The sequence below is a fragment of the Pantherophis guttatus genome, chromosome 3 (assembly GCF_059756535.1).
Source record: "Pantherophis guttatus breed Tessera chromosome 3, ASM5975653v1, whole genome shotgun sequence".
Taxonomy (NCBI): Eukaryota; Metazoa; Chordata; class Lepidosauria; order Squamata; family Colubridae; genus Pantherophis; species Pantherophis guttatus.
This window is the reverse complement of record NC_142065.1, coordinates 69,725,211-69,746,987: the sequence shown is the minus strand read 5'-3', so window position 1 is coordinate 69,746,987 and position 21,777 is coordinate 69,725,211.

Genomic DNA, 21,777 nt, shown 5'->3' with positions numbered 1-21,777 from the left:
ACTTCTGTAAAGCCTTTGATTCAGTGGTACACGACAAATTACTCCTAAAACTAAAATTTTATGGCATTTCTGGATCCCTGCATAAGTGACTAGCTGCGTTCCTATCAAACAGGCAACAAGTAGTCAAAATAGGGAGCACCCTATCAAACCCTGCACCTGTTAACAGTGGTGTCCCCCAAGGCAGCATTTTAGGACCCACACTCTTTATACTTTACATAAATGATCTTTGCAATCATATTATAAGCAACTGAGACAGATGATGTAAAACTATTCAACACCACCGACAATGTTGTTACCCTACAAAGAGACCTTGACTATGTGTCAGAATGGTCAAACAATTGGCAACTCCAAATCTCAATCAACAAATGCTCTGTCTTACACATTGGCAAAAAGAATCAGAACACAAAATACAAGCTGGACGGATATGACTTGGTAGATGACCCTCACTCTGTCAAGGACCTTGGTGTACTCATCTCTAATGATTTAAGTGCCAGAGCTCACTGTAACAGCATTGCCAAAAAAGCATTAAGAGTTGTTAACCTAATCTTGTGAAGCTTCTTCTTCGGTAATATTGTACTGCAAACTAGGGCATACAAAACCTTTGCTAGACAATTCTTGAATACAGCTCATCTGTCTGGAACCCGCACTGCATATAGGACATTAATACAATTGAGCGAATCCAGAGATATTTCACAAGAAGAGTCCTCCACTCCTTTGCTCGCAACAGAATACCTTATGGCACCAGGCTTGAAATTTTGGGTTTAGACAACTTAGAACTACACCGCCTTTGGTCTGACCTAAATGTAGTACACAAAATTATCTGCTACAACATCCTACCTGTCAATGATTACTTCAGCTTCAATCACAACAATACACAAGCACACAGTAGATATAAAGTTAAGGTAAACCGATCCAAACTCGATTGCAGAAAATACGACTTCAGCAACAGAGTGGTCTAGTGCCTAGAATGCACTACCTGACTCTGTGGTTTCATCCCCCAACCCCCATAACTTTAACCTTAGACTGTCTGCTGTTGACCTCACCCCATTCCTAAGAGGTCTGTAAGTGGCGTGCATAAGCGCACCAACATGCCTACAATCCCTGTCCTACTGTCCCCATTTATCTGTATCCATTTCCTGTATTCATAATCATGTTTATACTTATATCTGTTATCTTATACATGCTTGACTAAACAAACAAACAAACAAATAAATAGATAGATAAATATGTAGACTGACCGCTTCCAATTTGTTGGCTACTATGTCATTTTCCAAATTCTAATAAAAATCTTTTTTATTATTTATTAAATTCATTATGGCCACCCACTCTAAAAGACTCTATTAGCCTTGCAATATCAATAAGATAAGATGATAAGATAAGATAAAATAAGATAAGATAAGATAAGATAAGATAAGATAAGATAACATAACATAACATAACATAACATAACATAACATAACATAACATAACATAACATAACTCAGTTAAAAACACATAAAACATGATAAGGCAGCTTTAACAAAAACAAACATACCACTAAAAGCAAGAACTGAGCACATTGCTGAGCACATTGTAAGCCGCCCTGAGTCTCCGGAGAAGGGCGGCATATAAATCAAATTAAAAAAAAAAGAACAATAAAAACATGGTAGGGGTTCACAGTAAACTACCCCAAGGATTGGGAACTGAGCCAGATGATAAGGGCCTTCTGGAACCTTAGGAGAGTGAGTGCCATATGTTTCCATGGGAGGTTGTGGTTTCAGAGCTTATGGGTAACAACAAAGAAGGCATGCTTCCTGAGTCTCACAGGATGACAACATTTAACTCGGGCCCTGGACTGAATTGACCAGGGTATGAAAGACAAGCCTGGGTAACAAAAGGTGCACAACATCAATGAGAATAAAATGATCTGTGAAGATGAACTTATGCAAAGGCCCTCCAGGCCACAGCTGCCACCTGGTCATCAGGCAGTAGCTGTAGGTCCAGGAGGATCCACAAGTTGTGCACAAGTCTCAAATAAAAGAATGTAACTAGAAGCTGTTGTAAATAGCACATCTAAGATAGGTTGGATCCCAGCTGTACAGAATTCAAGCATACTCCTTCCATTTCTGATCTTCTTTGAATCTATCTGCTTTATAATACCAATTTGAAGTTAGAACCAACTTTTGAAAGACTTCCCTTATTTTTCCATACCTGTTTCCTTCTTCAGTGTCTTTACAGATTTCATTGTTGTACTGCCCCTTGTATCTTTTAACAGCAATTTGGAATTCTTTGGTAAGAGTTTCCCTGATCTCTGTAATTTTTGTTTGGCTTCTCTTATTTTCTTGGTAATTTCCAACATCTATTCTCACATCCAGTTTACTTTCTCCTGTTTCTTAGTCTTTGGCAATCTCTTGTCACGTTCATCTTTAACAACTTATTTGATTTCATTCTACAATTCTTCTGTTTCTATATCAATTAAGTAGATGTTCTCCTTGAAGATGGCAGGTGTACATTCAATATTATATCATATTGTGGAAATTGCTTAGTTTTGATCCTCCAGTTTCCAGGTTGACTTGGAATTTGCAAATAAATGATTCATGTTCTGTATCACAATCAGCCCCTTGACTTATTTTTATTCTCTTCCACCTCTGTGAACCAACAATATAGATAACTTGATGTTGTTACACCCCAGTAGGTGATGTTTATATACAGTATATAATATCATTTTGGTTGTTTGAAGAATATGCAAACAAAAAAGAAGTCACTGAATTGGCAGAAACTGGTAATTCTCTTTCTTCATTTATGTTTCCTAGATTATACATACTATCTTTTTTTCCATACTAATGGCATGTAGGGCATGTAGTGGCATGTAGTTCCATACTTTGGCATGTAGTTTCCAACTACATCTTGCTTGTATGTTCTATCAGTTGCATTTAGTTGATTTAGCTATAAAATTCATCAACCCCTCTTTCCTGCATCAGTGATTAAAGTGATTAAGTATAAGCTTTGATAATCATATTGAATGGTGGTCCCTGAAGTCTAATTGATATTATTTTGTCATTGTTTTTATTATACCAAAGCAGCCTCTCTCCTTCCTAAAAAAGCAAAACTGTTCCTTCTTTGTTTTTTATGACCTTAGTAAACAATGTTATCTTCTGACTGAAAATATCCAGTTCCTCTCCCTTTCAATTTGCCGATGCCTAAGATGTCAATGTGTACAGATGTCAATTCGTTACATCTTTTACTGTGTTCAGTTTTCCCATGTTCTTACTTCTTATGTTTCATGTTTCCACTGTAATTCTGTCACTAAAGTGATCATCTGCTCTATCTTCCTATATCACTACTGCCTCATATAGATGCCTGCTTGGTTTTAGCTGGACAGCTAGGATTACTACCATACTGGGATTATATAATACTGGCATAACATGGCATATATACATTGGCATCCTGGCATTCTTTACTCATCACCCCACATACACACCTTGAAACAGCCCCTATCACTACTATGATGAGGGAGCATGTCAGGCCTTCTGGAGATAGAATTTATAATAATAAAAAGTAACTTTAGTTCCTATTAATTATGTTTGTTTTAATGGATGCTAGATTGTGCTTTAAAATAGCCAAGATAAATTATTAAATGCATTCAGGATTTATATAAACTCTGAAAAACAAATACTGAATAATTTTCTGTTACTTTTCCTGTTACTTTTACCAAGACTTTGTAGCAGACATTGGGTTCTGTTAGATGCTCTCCTGATGATAGGTGCAATGCTCTGAGTAGGTTTAAATTAAGTCACACACCAAGTTAATTAAGGAGTGTACTCTAATTTCCTTTTGTAGTAACATATTCACGGAAGGCTTCCATGCCACACTTGGAAGGAGTTTTAATGTATTTGGCCAAAAAAAAAAAAAGGAGAGGAAAAATGTTATCTATAAACCGAACACTAATTTTCATTAATAAATTTCTAGATCTATAGAATTTGATCATTCCAGCTCAGCAACTATGAATTGCATCAAAACCCATTGCAATGTCATGGCAGAAGACATGGTAGTAAAATATAAGTATTGATTTTCTCACAAGTTTCACTTGCTCGCCCTATAGCCTCATTTTAAAAAAATAGAATATATGATAGAATTTGTTATACGTTGAGAATAATTTGGTTATAAATTTGACTTCCTTAAATTGCTATAGATGTATTGAATTGCAAGGCAATTAATGGGTAATTTAAAAAAATTAAATAATACTACTAAGAGGGATACCCCCACATGAAAAAGGAGCAGTGCTTCAATCATGCAGGTTTGGCCACCATCTTGATTTTATTTTTATTGCACTTCCACCCTACTCCACAGTTGCCCTGAGCACTGATGATGGCAAAACTCTCTCATTCTCCTGCATTTGAAGGTAATCAAGTTATAACTTTGGGAGGAATAGAAAAACAATTTTATTACAGGTAGCAACCATTCACATGAAAAAGTAACTTTACAACCAAACCTCACAGTTATGACTTTTGCAGGTCTGTAAAGCAAAGGACAGATAAAGTAAGATCATAATCATAGTTAATCTTAGTGACTGTTTCACTTAACAACTGAATTGCCAATCCTAATTGTGGTTGCTAAATGAAGACTACCTGTACAATTGAATTTGAATAATGTTAGCTGAAAAACTACAATTCTTTGCTTTGTGTGGAGAAATTGAACATGACAGGAAACAGTCCAAAAGTTATTATGGTCCAAGACCAAGTTGTTTTCTTCAGAATATGATCAGAGGTGTTGGTGCCTGATGTTAAATTGCATTTGCTTTTCATTTCCGTTTATATCCATAAATAAAAAGATATACAAGCAGCAACTTAAACCTTTAGTATGTTTTAGTGCTTACACAACTTCTTCAATTACAGAAATCTCTCAGTGGGTTACAATGAAAAATAAAAGTAGTGTTCTGTATCCCTCAGGAGAAGGAAATTATTACTATAACACATACCTTCTTGCCATCTAGAGGAAGTGAGAATGGGCAAATGTTATTTTGATAGCTTTTTGGTATATTCAGTTTTAAATTTAAAAAAAACAGTACTTAATAATGTTTTAATTTTATACATTATTTAAACAAGTATTGTATTGCAGGCTAAGCCTATTCATAGTTGCATATGAACAATCAACAGAATTTTATTTTCTGAATGTTCAAGACTTTAATGAATGCAAAAGTACAATATGGCAATTTAAAAAATAACTGAGCTGAAGCTTCTTCAATTTAGCATTGGCTCCAAGGAATCACAAAACTCGTGACTGCATGATTTGTGGTGATACTAATATCAAGTTATGAAGAAGATTTCAACAAACAATAGAATAGAATAGAATAACAAATTTTATTGGCCAAGTATGATTGGACACAAAAGGAATTTGTTTTGGTGCATATGCTCTCAGTGTACATAAAATATGTATGTCAACAGCCTGAAAACTAACAGGGTTATTATCAAAATAAAGACCTATAATGCTTTCTAGATTTCTGTCTTCAAAAGATAGAAGAAACATAAAAGATCTCTGCTTTGCTTAAGATTTATTAAAATGAATTATGAAGGAACAAATTAGAATAACTCCTGGGGGGGAAAGCATTTTCTGATAATTTTTAGAATTTTGTTAAAGCCAAAAGTCCAATAAGAATTATGAAAAATTATATATTACAAACATTATTAAATTTATGACAGGAAACAGGGACCCTTCACAAGAAATTGTAACTTTATTAGCGTTCAATTAATATTTTGTTTGTTTGTTTGTTTGTTTGTTTGTCCTCCATCTAACTATCCAAAGTGAGTCTGGGCACATATCAGCTTGAAATAGTTTAAAGAACCACTACAAATATCATGTTTGAGATTCAACTAGTTATATTTTAATATATTGAAATACTAACAGCATACTCTAATCTGTTAAAATGAGGCAATAAATTATATTTTGTGAAGAGATTCTTTGGGCAGAAAAAAATCTGTCAACCTCAATAAAACCAAAATATGACCAGATTGTCTAAGCAAGTGTAGTTTTTTCCACAGTTTATAAACTTCTTCCTTTCTCCTTTTGTTAGTTGTTTATTTGTTGGTATACAATATGTTTAAACATGTATTTTACTTTATCCTAGTTTAAAATTGTTTAAAATAATATAACATTATTCACTCAGAAAAATATGTATTTTCATTTCATGAAGCATTTACCATTTTAAAAGTTTAATATTTAAAAATGCTGTAAACTTTTTAAAAATAAATTCTTTCATTTATTTTTTAGCAGTCCCATAGTCAAGCTATTCAACATATTACAATTTTAGCTAATATGTTCCTAGAATATTTGGCTTTTTGTGAAAATTGGGATTCTTTAATGAGAGCACTTTAAATTATATAATTAGCAAGCAACAGCAGCTTTTTCTAATAAGGTACACTCCAGATGTGGGCATCATTCTAGGAATTGCAGTCCAAACACATCTGATGGTTTTCACATTTGGGGAAGGCTGCTTTAGACAACAAAACTTTGGTAACTATACATTCAAATATTTGTTTGTTACAGGGTAGGACATTTACCAATCCCAAAAGAACAAGCACTGGATGGAAGACTGGTAACCTGTCTTTGCCAGTTTACCACCATCCCTTTTTAATCTTTGAAGTCATTCACATTCTGCTGTTATCCAGAGCAGAACTACAAAAACAAACATTCCCTTAAGTATGCTTCATAGTTAAACTCAAAACAATGAGATAGCATGCTCCAAAAATCTTAATTTGTCTAGTGAAAAGATCAGTGAAAGTTGACAAACAAATGAAAGAGCTTTGAAAGGGTTTGGCAACTGATTGACTGTTTATTTAAAAATATCCATTTCATAGTATAATGAACTTTTGACCACACATTCACTATTCCCTGAAAACCTTTTTTTTTAACTGCCTTACATTCACTGATTTTCCCTCTTTCTTTTAATCAGCATCCTGTCATTTGTTTAACTGATGGAAATGATTTCTGGTCTATCAAATCTGAAATTTTCCCATAGAAAATTTTATTGGCATTCGGCAAGAGAAGGGAATAAGTCTATGGGTTTCATATATGATTGGGGCCCATCTTTATCTCCAAATATAGCTGCTAGGCAGTTTGCTCTTACACTTCTTTTAACAAAGAAGAACTGCAGATGGAAACTGGCATTCAGATCCTATGATGAAAAAAAATGTTTTTGTGAACCCCCTGTTGCACATATTCTACTTTTGACCCATGAGAATGATAGTTGATCAACAGTCAACAGACAGAGAGAGTTGATGAAAAACACTGAGTAGAACAACTTATGATTTAAGCCTTTTGTCTCCTTCCTACCCATAAACTTACTTTTGGTGTACTGCAGTATCTGACATGAATCATGACAAATCAGAAAGGCTTTTCATATTTAATCATGTCAAGGCTAATCTGGATGCAACACACAAAAAAACCACTTAGGGAGACTGCAATTGTTGAAATTTCTGCAAGCAGGGAGGGGAAATTTTAACACTTGGCAAAATTACATTCCTATAAGCTACTGTTTGTTTCAATAGGAAAGGACATATTAGTTTAAATACGGGATTTCTTCTAAATGCAAATGGCAGTTTTAGATAAGTGTTAATCAGAATGGCCTCATTTTGGCAGTCTAAAGTTTGATCTAGACACGAAAGAAGAAGAATTAAGTTTTGTCATTTTCTTACAAATGCAATCACTACTTTTATTATAAAGACTGCTATGCTCATTGTTAACATTACATATTATACATTTAATTATACATTAAATATTAATTATTTGCATTATACATTAAATGCAAGAATATATTAAAATAGCTTGTCATCTGTCCAGGGCTAAGAGAAAGAGACTGGCCCAAAAACACCCAATTGGTTTCCAAGTTCTAGGAAAGAACTTTACTCCAAAAGCTAAAATGATTACTTATTTAACAATATGTACATTCAGACAATTTCCATTTTGGGGAAAATATCCAAAAATCTTCCATTAAATTGCAATGTAATATGAATATATAATATGTAAATTGAATATGACAGACTTTATAAAATCGTTAAAAGAATGAAAGAGTTTAGAATTTGCATTGAACAAATATAGACCAAAGGCATTTTTTTCTTCCATTCAAATGTGTCCAATTCTTATAGACTGGACAAATTGCTGCAGTTTTCTTAGCTAGATTTTTCAGAAGTGGTTTGCCATTGCCCCATTTCCAAGGTTGAGAGGAAGTGACTGGCCCAAGGTCACCCAGCTGGCTTTCTGCCCAAGGTGGGACTAGAACTCACAGTCTCCTGCTTTATAGCCTGGTGCCTTAACCAATGCATTAAATAAATGTACTTCCTAATAAAGAGAGTGTTCCTTTTATTTTCCTTTAAAGTTCCTTAACTGTGCAGAAAAACATCTGCTTCTGCTTCATTGACTATGCTAAAGCCTTTTATTGTGTGGATCACAACAAATTGTGGCAAGTTCTTAAAGAGATGGGAGTATCAGACCATCTTATTTGTCTCTTGAGAAACCTATATGTGGGTCAAGAAGCAACAGTGGGAACTGGACACGGAACCACTGATTGGTTCAAAATTGAGAAAGGAATTTGGCAAGGCTGTATACTGTCACCCTGCCTATTTAACTTATATGCAGAGCACATCATGAGAAAAGCGGGGCTAGATAAATCACAAATTGGAATTAAGATTGCCGGGAGAAATATCAACAACCTCAGATATGCAGATGATACCACTCTAATGTCAGAAGGTAAAGAGGAACTGAAGAGCCTTTTGATGCGGATGAAGGAGGACAGTGCAAAAGTTGGCTTGAAACTCAACATTAAGAAAACTAAGATTATGCCTCCCGACCTTCTCAATTCCTGGCAAATAGATGGGGAAAAAATGGTGGTAGTGACAGATTTTATTTTCCTGGGCTCCAAGATCAACGTAGATAGGAACTACAGCCAAGAAATTAAAAGATGCTTGCTCCTGGAGAGGAAAGCTATGGCAAATCTAGACAGCGTACAAAAAAGCAAAGACATCACTCTGCCAACAAAAGTGCATATAGTCAAGGCTATTGTTTTCCCAGTTGCAATGTATGGTTGTGAAAGTTGGACCATAAGGAAGGGTAAGCGCCAAAGAATTGAGGCCTTTGAACTATGGTGCTGGAGAAGACTCCTGCGAGTCCTTTGGACTGCAAGGCGATCAAATCAGTCAGTCCTAGAGGAGATCAACCCTGACTGCTCTTTAGAAGGCCAGATCCTGAAGATGAAACTCAAATACTTTGCGAAGGAAGGACTCACTGGAGAAGAGCCTAATGCTGGGAATGATTGAGGACAAAAGAAGAATGGGACGACAGAGAACGAGGTGGCTGGATGGAGTCACTGAAGAAGTTGGCATGAGCTTAAATGGACTCCAGGGGATGGTAGAGGACAGGAAGGCCTGGAGGAACATTGTTCATGAGATTGCAATGGGTCAGACACGACTTCGTGACTAACAACAACAGCAAACTGTACAAAACAGCTCTTAAGGTTTTAAATCTGTATGATAAACATCATTGTCTTGGTTTAAGTATTTATTAGCCTTTTCTATAATCTGAATTTCCATTCTGTTGTTTTATTATTTTATAGAAGCTAATCATCTATCGCTAATTGGAGATCTTGCTCTCTCTTTATTCCTGTGTGTATGCATGAGTTTCAGATACAGTATTAAGGCTGAAGTGTTCAAATCCCCTTCCTTAGTGCATTCATATAAACAAATAAGTTAAGTCTTGTGCATTATCAAATTACTTGTAGACAGACCTGATCTGCAAACCAAAGCTTTAACATTTAAAAAAATCATATGTGATCATAAATAATTTTAACCTAATATAACTGATTATGAAAAGTACCCAAAAATCTATACCAAACATGTTTAAAAGTTGAAGTTGAAGTCTCAAAAATAAGGTGTCCAAAAAGAATGTTAAAGCTCTTCACTCTGTTTCAGTCTTAAATCTTCAATTACCACTTTTATTCCTTGGACATATTTTTACAGTTTTAGTGTTACCAGCAAGTACCAAGCCTGATTTGTTCAGCTTTAGATATGACCATTATTACAGAGCCAGGAGCACAATTGCAATAGCTATATCTACTGATGTGTTAATAAAAGGTTGGATGGAAAAGCAACAAGGAAAGTATAATCTGGCTGAGTAGATCAAAAATATCCACAGGACACAGTTGAAATATAGAGACTCCAATTGTTTAACGTTTATTGAGCTGGGTTGTAGAACAAAGTTTGTTAGTTTATAAAAATGACCAAAAACAAGCCAGGATGTTCGATATGCACAAATTCAGAATTCAATACAGGTTTCAGCTGCTGAATGATCTGAACATTCTGTATCCCCTGCCCTCCCAAAATATTTGCACCAGGAGACCATGAGTTCTAATTCCGATTTGGGCACAAAGTCGACTGGGTGATCTTGAGTCAGTCATTTTATTTCAGTCCTAGGAAGGAGACAATGGCAAATTACTTCTGAAAAACTTTATCAAGAAAACTGCAGGGACTTGTCCCAGTAGTCTCTGAGAATTGAACACAGTTGAAGACACAGGAAAAAAAAAAGGCTTTACAAAATTAGATAATTGTATACTAAATAATAAACAGCTGTACTTATTCCAGGTAATAAGTGCAATCAGTTTTATTCTAGTTTGCAATTCTTTCAAGCTACATTTCACTTTAGCAAATATTTTTCTTAGTAATTCTGTACAGAGTAGATCAAAGAAGTGCCACAAATATCCCACTGAGGACTCAATCAAGATATACAGCAAGGTGAAATATTGGGGAAAGTATCTTTGCTTCCAAAATAAGTGGGTGATAAATCAGTTTGAGTAATTCTAACACATCTGCCATAGCAAACCCAGAGAGGTGTATTATAGTTATTGTTCCTATTGTTTTAAGTACTGATGCTTAGATGATCTTAACTATTCTCCCCAAAAGATAAGCAGGAGACCTAATCAAGTATATGGATGAGTTTTTAGCAAGAGATCCTCGGGCTATATGTTAGAGAAGGAAGGAAGGAAGGAAGGAAGGAAGGAAGGAAGGAAGGAAGGAAGGAAGGAAGGAAGGAAGGAAGGATCCTAGAAGAAAGCAATAGCAAATCTCTTCTGTATTACTATCAATGAAACATCATAAAATCATACAACACAAGGATTGAAAGAAGCCTGGAAATGATCTGGTTCAGCCCCATCCCCAGTACAGGACTCCATTATCTCAATATACCCAAAATGTGGCCCTTTGATCTCTTTTTAATACTTCCAGCATACCCGCCCCCAAGCAATATTTTCCATTGTTGAACAGTTCTTATTCTTAGAAAATTCTTCTGATGTCAACTCAAAATCTAGATGATAGGTACAGGCTAAGGATATTGAATACATCCAGCCAATTCCAACCTCCTTGGTATTTTTTTTATGGTTCTTCTCTGGACATGCTATAGGATATCGGCACCTAAAATGTGACACTAAGAACTGAATGCAAATGCTATCTGAAGAATGCATTACAGTACATGGTTGGCTCATGTTCAGCTTGTAATTTTTTGTAATAGAATTTCACTGTTGAGATGATATCAAATACTTTTCTAAAATAAAGATATATGCACTACATTGCCATGATCAACTAAACCGATTACTGTATCAAAAAGATGCATCAGATTGATGTAATGTGACTGGTTCATGACCCTAATCGTAAATTTAATCTATGCAAAGTAATGCTAACAAACTAAATACTGGAAAATTATTGCTTAATAATTTGTTTCAGAATTTTGCCTGATATTGAACTGAGGTCAACTGGTATAAAGGGAAAACAATCCCTCTCCAAATTCGTGGAGACCTAATCCTACCCATAGTGCATTTTATCCCAATAGGATTTTCCCATGTATTTTTCCATTAAACGTAGATAAGGCAGAAAGCATGCACTCTCCTAACTATACCCCAAGCCCCCTAACTATATCATTACCTTATAAATCCATTGGCGATGTCCATTTTGCTCACCAAATTCAGTGGAGACCTAACCCTCAGCAGATTTTACCCCAATGTGATTTTCCAATGTATTTTGCCAGGAAATGTAGATAAAGCAGGCTCAAAATTTTTTGAAATTCCTAACGACACCGATGGGATCTGAATCCAATGGTCATGTCCATTGTGCTCTACGAGTTCATGGGGACCTCACCCTAACCCTAAGAGGATTTTCCACGAATGGGATTTTCCCATGTATTTTACGAGGAAATGTAGATGAGGCAGGCTTGAAACGTATGCAATCTTCTCATACTGATGAGCTCCAAATCCAATGACAATGTCCATTTTGCTCTCCAAATTCATGGGGACCTAACCTAACCCTAACCCTAACCGTAAATGGATTTTCTACGAATGGGATTTTCCCATGTATTTTTCCAGGAAATGTAGATGAGGCAAGTTTGAAAAGTATGCAACCTCCTAACCATACCGATGGGATCCGAATTCAATGTTGATGTCCATTTTGCTCTACAAGTTCATAGGGACTTAACCCTAACCCTAATCCTAAATGGATTTTTCATGAATGGGATTTTCCCATGTATTTTGCCAGGAAATGTAGATGAGGCAGGCTTGAAAAGTATACACCCTCCTAATCATACCCAGGGGTTCTGAATCCATTGGCAATGGATACACAAGTATTCTGATTGAACTGAAGAACTGAAAAAGTTTCTTGGATGAGAAGTGAAACATTTTCAAGGAAAAAAACCAAGAAATTCCAGTTGCTTTTTGGAAAAGCACCTTTGGGAGTTTTCTGTTTTGTCCCACCCTCATAACCCTAACCTAACCCTAGCCCTAGCCCAAACCTTAATCCGAAAACAGCGAGGAGGCTGAAGAGTGGTGCCAGACAGAGGCAGAGACTCAGCCAGGGTCTTCAGAACCTCCAGAGGCTCCTTCAAGTGCAGAGAGTGAAGTGGAGGAGCCTCTCCTCAATGCTCGAGCACGCAGGGCTGCCAAAAGGCAGGAGTGGCTACTCAGGAGGAGGAGGTCTCGAGAGTAAGGCTTGGGGCTAATTGGCCACTCCCTTAGCCTATTTAAGTCACACGCAGTTAGCAATTGTTGCTGGAAACAATGTTTAATTATTACGCAGTGCATTTTGGAGAGTGAGTTTATTATCACATCTTGGTTTCTGGGCTGGTTGCCAACCTTTGTCAGACTTCGTTTATTCTTTGTACTTTATAGCAGGCTGATAAGGACATTTGCACTGAAAGCCTGCATTTTGAAAGGGGTCTGTTTGTAATAAACAGAGTTTTTGGAGCTTGGTGTGTGTCACACTCCTTGGGATCTGGAGCTGGGGCAGAACAAACCACAAACCTAACCCTAATTCTGAACCTAACACTATCCCTAACCCTTACCCTAATCTTAAATTGATTTAAGACACACAAATGGGATTTTTCCATACATTTTACCAGGAAATGCAGGTAAATCCATATCAAAAAGTTACTGGTCTCCTAAGCATACCAATGCATTTCATATCTATTGGAGATGTCCATTTTAGTCTGACAATTCATGGAAACCTAAGCCTAAACCTAAGCCTAAGCCTAGCCCTAAACCTCACCTCATTCCCAACCCTAACCCTAACCTTAATGCTAATCCTAACCCTAACCCTAGCCCCAGGTCCAAGCCCAAACCCAAGCCCAAGACTAAGACTAAGCCCACGTGGATTTGCACTTGAATGAGATTTTTTTCCCCCATATATTTTACCAGGAAAACAAAATAAGGTAGAGTTGAAATGGAAGAAGTCTTCTAAGCATAAAGAATCTTTCTATTCTTTCCATAAGATTTGTTTTTCGTTAGTGAACTCATAAGAGTCCTAACCCAATCTTTAAAAGATTACCATCATTATCCCAATGGTAATCCTAACCCTAACCCTAACAATAAAGATGACCCTGACCTTGATCCTAACCCTAATACTAGAGTTACCCTTAACCTTAGGCCTAGCCCTAGATCTCACTTTTAAGGTTCGATTTCCATAAATTCAGAGTGTAAAATAAACATCATCAGTTAAATAATTCATTCTGCTTTGGTGGTCTCTTTGTAAATTTGGAGAGGAAAAAACATATTATGGAGAGAGGGAGAGACCCATTTCCCCCAGAATACACCGGGAGCCACAAAACCTGGGTAGGCATGGCTGCAGGGGAATCATGTGACTAGGTGGGAGTGATGTTGAGTTGGCCATGCCTACCCAGGTTTTGTGGCTCCTGGTGTTTTCTGTGGGAAACCGGTCCAAATGGTTCTTTGAGTGTTTAATGTTGCAGATCCCTGGTCTAATCACACTTGGCCTACTCTACTCTACTCTACTCTACTCTACTCTACTCTACTCTACTCTACTCTACTCTACTCCACTCCACTCCACTCCACTCCACTCTACTCCACTCCACTCCACTCCACTCCACTCCACTCCACTCTAGAAAAATTGTGCAAATTTAATGTTACGGGGGAGGGGGTTGACAGAGCTCATTGCCCTTCTCAGAAAACCTTCATCTGAAGAAAAAGAATAAAAGTAAGATCAGGTAATTTTAGGGGGATATCAGAATCATAGCAGAACAAAGTATCGTATTTCCTGATTCTTCACCTATAAATCCAATCTGGTACATAGTTTGGCCACTTAAACAAGTCAGTATTGCTGCTGCTTCACAGAAATTCAAAGATCAGGAAGGTACAGGAATGATAGCATAGGTGTCCAAGCATTCAAATTTTGATTATTTAACTATGGGCATGCTACAAAGGCCATAAGTGTGAAAAATAGTTATAAATAATTTTTTAATGCTGTTGTAACTTTGAACAGTCACTAAACAAATGGTTGTAAGTTGAGGTCTACTCTACCTGTAACTGTGAATAGCACTAGCAGGGTGGGTTGAATAGGAGTTTTCAACATTTAAACATCTGCTTAGGACTACTAGAAATGCTGGAGACATTATGTGAAACTGTTTTGGTAGTTTTCCTCCAAGCTTGCCTGGCTATTTTTTTTCCTGGACTCTTTCCAGTTCTACCCTTTTAATTTTACCTCTTATTAGAATGTGATTATGCCTTTCTAATTATTCTCCCATGAGTGCTTCCTGACATATTGTCCTTTGGCTATTTGACTGCTCTCTGAATCTGCACTTTCCCATCTTTATATATTTTTCTGCTCAACTAAAAATATTGATCATAACAACTATCATCCCTGTTCAAAATCCAGCATTCTAGTCCCAATTGAGTTTTGTTATGGTTTTATGTTGTTTTTTATTGGGAGCTGTCAAGATATGGTTATAAGGCAGGCAGCTATATAAATGTGATAAACAAACTCCCTGTTGTTTCATATAAGATTCATGAAAGTGGAGCAAGTGATGAAACATGTATTATAATATTGCAATGAAAACAGTCCTTATGTGCATGTGACATCATGATACAAATATGAAAGGGAAGACCTTGCTTTGTGATGTCACAATCATGTTTTGTCATTATTATAATGTGCACCCACATGTGTTAGTATGTGTCTCATTTCATGGAAAGAATATATGCTAATGTTCTTTACTACAGAGTTTTCACTTTTATGAGTTTTTCTAAGGACTGGATTCATTCATGAAGCAGAATGTTATCAAAGAATAGATAAAATCAGAGGACATTTTCAGTTTTAAAAATCAATGTACTGCTATGACAGCTACTGGAAGCCAAACAGTCTAGGCAGAAAGGTATTTTGATCTGCTCTTTGTCTATTTTCTGACAGCATTTGTTGAAATATTAAGCATTAAACATATTACAGCAGCTTCTCATGCTTTTTCTGCAACTTCCTTCTATCACCATCTCTGCTTTTCCATACCTTCCATTTCCTTCCTTCCCCTTTTGGGAAATTTGTAAAAGTCATATACTTTTAACAGTTGTGAAATTTTAATAGTTATGGAATTCTGAAACATACAATTTTTTTTAAAAAAAATCTGGCTCTGTACCACAGAATATCCAAAGCAATTTCCTATTATGAGCAACCATGTACACATTTATTTTATTTAATAGAAAATTCAGTCAATATGCATATCTTTTTCTTGATTTCTGACTCTTTCTGATGGCATCTTCTTCTCTTCTTCCTGATGGCCACCCTATTCTGATGTCTGAATGCTGTGTCTATCTTGCCAAAAATGCCACACCGTTTTCTTAAGTAGAAAATTTACAAGTTTGAATTTAAGGAAAAAGAAAATGGTCAATATGAAAAACTACCTTCCTAAATATTCAGTGAGGGAGAATTCTACAAAGGGAATCATTTCTTACAACAACTACATTATTTTTCGGCACATTTCTGCAATTGCAGTCTGCCCCAGACAAGAAGAAACCATAGCTTTAGTGCTAAGCTTGCAGTAATGCTAATGCTAAAGAGAAAATTACTTTTTCTTTCTACTTTACTTGTGAAGAGTCCTGCCTAATTAAGGGTAATATAACACCAATGGAAGAATAAATACCTAGTTTTACAATACAAAGAAGGTGGCCACATCATTTAGGAAAATGCAAGGAAAATGTAAAGCCAGCCAGGCTCATTTTACAACTCTTCATATGCATGTGTTTAGCAGGCTTGTTTACAGTGTTTTAAATGAAATCAGTTTCTATAGTAACATTTGCATCACAGGTTGCAATTAAGCTGGTGGCCAAATATATAGAAAGAGAATCTTAGCCTGTGAAATTTTATATTTTTTAGAACAAATTCATTTTTCAATAAATGAATAAAAAAATCCTCTGAAAGTTTACATCCTTCAGACCATTGATTAAGGTGTATTTTGGCTATTATTTTGAAACCAATCACAGAGAAAAGAGAGGAAAGTTCATGACAGGTATATGAAGGAACGAGGGAAGGAAGGAAGGAAGAAAGAAAGAAGGAAGGAAGGAAGGAAAGAAAGAAAGAAAGAAAGAATACTAATATAACAGCACCACCAAGAAAATATTAACAATCCTGGTGTACTGTATGTTCACTTTCTTTAAAATTGTTGTAATTTTCATCACATGAACCGATGAATTTTAAATGAGCTGAAACCACAAAAGTAAAGTAGAGTATGAACTTTCTCTAAGTAATCTCTTCATCTCAGCTGTGAAGAAGTATACCCTATATATTTGGAAACTGAGAGGTGTTCCTGGCACTGATATCTATTTCCTGTATCCACCCTAAAGACCAATTTATCATCTTTGATTAAGCATAACCTGGCTTAAATTTCATCATCCCAAAAAGGCAAGATATGAGAGATGATGGCTTAATCAAGAATGACTTTAAAACCTTCATGGTTTTAACTATTGGTATTATGCTGCCAGCCGGATAGTATAGCTAACCAAGCAAAACCATGGATGGCATCTGTCAGCAAACTGGAATAATACTTATGGGCTGGAAAAGTGATGGGACCCCTTTCTTGATCATCCCTAGAGGCTGAAATTTGAAGAAACAACATTTAAGGGAGTATCATCCATTGGAAAAGCTGTTTTGGGGTAGGGATAGGACTTTGCTGGGCAGTTGAAACTGACTGGGGTGGGAAGTGGTTGGTAGCTTTTGTTTTATATTTGTCTTATATTGTTTGTGTGGCCTTAAGCAGTAGGGTTTTACCTCCTCTTTTTATGCTAACTCTTTTACTGAGCGTGGGTGCAGTAGAAAGGATTACTCTCTGAGGTAAATGTAATGTATGTCACACCAAGTTTCTATTTTTGGACAATGATATGTGTTTACTCTGTGCCTGTGAACTGTCAGTTTAATGGAAATACTGATCAATTTGATTTTGTGTATTAAAGTCTAATTATGAGATGTAAAATTGGGCCAAATAACTTTTTCTATATGTAAATGTTCTGTCAGGGCTGTATTCTGTTTTAGCTGTTGTTTAATATCTACTCTGAGTCAATTTTCAACAAAGCACTGGAAAACATTGATGCTGGCTTCAAAGTAAACAGTGTTCAGATCAACAATTTAAAATATGCTGATGATACAGTTCTGCTTGCCAGTAAGCATGAAGACCTTCAGCTCTTCATCAACAGTCACAGAAATATCTGAAAAATACGACTTGAAGCTTAACACCTCAAAAACTAAGATCATGGTTTTGTCAGCAAACAACCCATTAATTTACCACTGATAAATTCGGAATACCACTAGAAAAGTTGAAAGGATCATGTATCTCGGTTCTAAATTACATGAAAGCTGGGACATGACCACTGAAGTAAAGACAAGGATAGAGAAAGCTCAAACAGCATTCTTCAAAATGAAAAAGGTCTTCTGCAGTCACGACATAAGACTAATATTGAAAATCAGGCTTGTCAGATGTTACATTGCTTCTATCCTGCTCTACAGAGTACAGAGTTGTTCTCTGATAGAAAGCCAGTTGAAGAGACTAGAAGCATTGGAAATGTGGATTTATAGACGGCTATTACGTATAAGCTGGGTTGACAAAATCAGAAATGAGGAGGTGATAAGCTGCCTGGGAAAGCAAAGGAAAATCATCAAAACCATTAAAAAGCGAAAGTCAGAATATTTTGGGCATGTGATACGACACCCGGAAAAATACATCATACTTCACTTAATCCTCCAGGGAAAGAGTGAAGGAAAATGAGGTCCAGGCAGAAGAAGAACATCATGGCTTCGAAATCTAAGGGACTGTTTTGGACAAAACTCAGCAGCACTTTTTCGTGAGGCTGTTGATAAAAATAGGATCACCAACATGATTACCAATGTCTGATGACAGATATGGCACAAGAAGAAGAAGAAGATATATAACATAATTGGTTTGTTATTGTTGTTGTTCTGGGATTTGTTGGCTTTCATTTCATTCACAAGTCCCAATATAAAGAAGTGGTAATTTCTGTGACCAATTATGCCTTCAAGAAATGTAAAAGAGCATGATTCTGCCGACTTTGTTAAATAGAGATGGTAACTTAGTAGATATATAAAAATAAACTGCAGGCAATGGGCTCAAGAATGAATATGAATTAAATGCAAAAGGGAGAAACCATTATTGAGACAAAATGATTAATTGGCAACATAAATATGTAAAGTTATGAGTCAAGAAGAAGAAACTGAGAAAGTTGTGATTGGATCAAATTGATGCAATCCTCAAAATAGATTATTTATGTTTCTGATTATTAGATAATTAGATTGTAAGCCATGGAAGGCAACCTGTTACCTATAGGTCACTGCTGGTCCTTCTAGCACCACAAGATAGGGCTGTGAAAATTCATCAGCCAAATATTGAATTTCAGCAACGTGATGTTTTAGGAATTTGCATGATTTGAAGTACTTGTCTCAGACTTCCATTCCATTCTCTGCCCCTTCCTCAAAAGCCAAAAAAATAACCCCATCTCTTCTGTGCTGCTACTAGAAGCTTTCCTGTGACCCTCCAACAGGAAAAGAGGTTATATTACAGTGCTTAGCCTTTTATACATTGCTCATCCTCCCTGCAAAACCTCATTTCCTGAAAGAATAAAATCATCTGACTTATTTGCTGGACACCCACTTCATGGTACAACAGTCTTTATTTCCAATTATTCATTTCAGATGACTAGAATTTTTAAGTAGTCTGACTGTAAATGTTATGGGGCCATTCTCTCCAAAGATGTAATTCTGAATAAACCAAAACCAAACTGGGAACATGTTGAGGGAAATTGTTCCCCCAAAAAGGGTTAAAATCTTTGTTTAGGCAACATCCAGATTTCAACAACCAGAATTGCCTAGAGCAGTGGTTCTCAACCTTCCTAATGCCGTGACCCCTTAATACAGTTCCTCATGTTGTGGTAGCCCCCAACCATAAAATTATTCCTAAAACTATTGAAAATATGTGTTTTCCGATGGTCTTAGGCGACCCCTGTGAAAGGGTCATTCGACCCCCAAAGGGGTCCCGACCCACAGGTTGAGAACCACTGGCCTAGAGACTGTGATCATTGCTTGGAATTTTTGGAGTGAAAGTGCACCCATCAAGAAGGCTCCAAAGTTTAGGAAGATTAGATTAAGAAATTCCCTGAAAAGTGAAAAGAGAGATGAGTAAGAAAAGCTGCCTTCTACAGAGCCCCTTAGCTACTCCTTAATAGCTACTCCATGGAATCAAATGATAGACTAAGGTCTACATTTTTTCCTCACTTATGAATAGAATAGTAACTACTGGGCTTATTCCCTATTTTTTGTTAAGATTACATTTAACGTTTATCCCTCACACTTTTCCTATTGCTTCTTCTGTCATTTTTCACTCTTTGTTATAAAAATACTGGTTTGTATTCATTTAACTCGATGAATTGTCCACTGTTAGTTTACCTATCCCATTTCAGAAAATGGAAACTGATCTTTGAGGCCTAGCATTTTCCTTTCTCATTCATTCCACAGTTACATAAAACTAATGGTCACTCAGAGATTCTCCACATGCTGGTAAACTACATTTTATTTATTTTTATTTTTCATAGTATTTTATTTATTTATTTATTTTGTCAAGCATATATAAGATAACAGGTAAAAATATAAACCTAATTTGAACACATGAAAAGAGTACATGAAAAGCAATCTTAGGACAGGGACGGTAGACACGCTGGTGCACTTATGCATGCCCCTTACAGACCTCTTAGGAATGGGGTGAGGTCAACAGTAGACAGTTTAAGGTTAAAGTTTTGGGGGTTTGGGGAAGAAACTACAGTGTCAGGTAGTGTATTCCAGGCATTGACCACTGTGTTACTGAAGTCATATTTTCCGCAATCGAGTTTGGAGCGGTTTACCTTGAGTTTGTATCTATTATTTGCTCGTGCATTGTCGTGGTTGAAGTTGAAGTAGTCATTGACAGGTAGGACATTGTGGCAGATAATTTTATGTATTTATAATTTTATGTTTTTCTCAGAAATCCGATTCAGGAGTTAAATATAATTCAGCAAAATCTAAATTGGCATAAGTTTCTCAACCTTGTGTAAAACAGGGTTCCTGATGGCTGCTAGGGAAAAGAAATTATGGAGAGAGATATTTTTAGAGTATTTTTCCTATATTTACTGGTTATACTATAAAATGTTATATACCTATTTAGATCCCTTGGTTAGCCCATTTTATCTATCTTTTTGGTAGTGTTTAATTACCCCTTTTCTGAAGCCCACTATATATGGGACAGGTAATTATCTATATCTTTTTCACTGTTCACCGCCTTATAATTAACTTTGCTCATATGCAGCTAGATCTTTAATTTCTAGTTCGGCAGTGTACAGCTTTGGCAGGCCTGTAATACCAGGCAAAGAAATCACTGTTTATTCTTAATTTGAAACATTTTTAATTAACATTTATTCTTAGTAGTCTTTTGCTTTATTGTTGTAGGGAAGTTATTCTTTAATTATGGGGCATATCTCAACCAGCATGGCACCTCATATACATTTTCATGCTATGCAGTAGAAAAAGCAGACTCTGTGTATCCTTGCTGTACACAAACTGCTTGTGGCTTAATAAGAAGTACGTGCTGGATCGAAAGTTGTTTGGACAGAAAAACATGGAAAGAACTGTGGAACAAATAAGCATGTAATTTGTATATAACATGAAAAAAATATTCATTTTTTAAGTTTTGCCAATAGAAAAAAAATCTCCAGGACCTGACATGAATTAGTTACTGGGCAATTTAACAAGTTCAGAACATATCTCAATTAATGAGAATAAATGGCAATGAAATTCCAGACAAATGTAACTACTATAATGGGCTAGCTTGCATTTTCTTCTTATTTTCCTGTAAATGCGTAGGGGCAAAAGTGGAGAATATACATAGAACCAAATCTAGTTCTCTTTCTTCTCTATTCTTGTACCTTAAACTCTCACCTCCACTTGAGAGCTGATCTTTTTC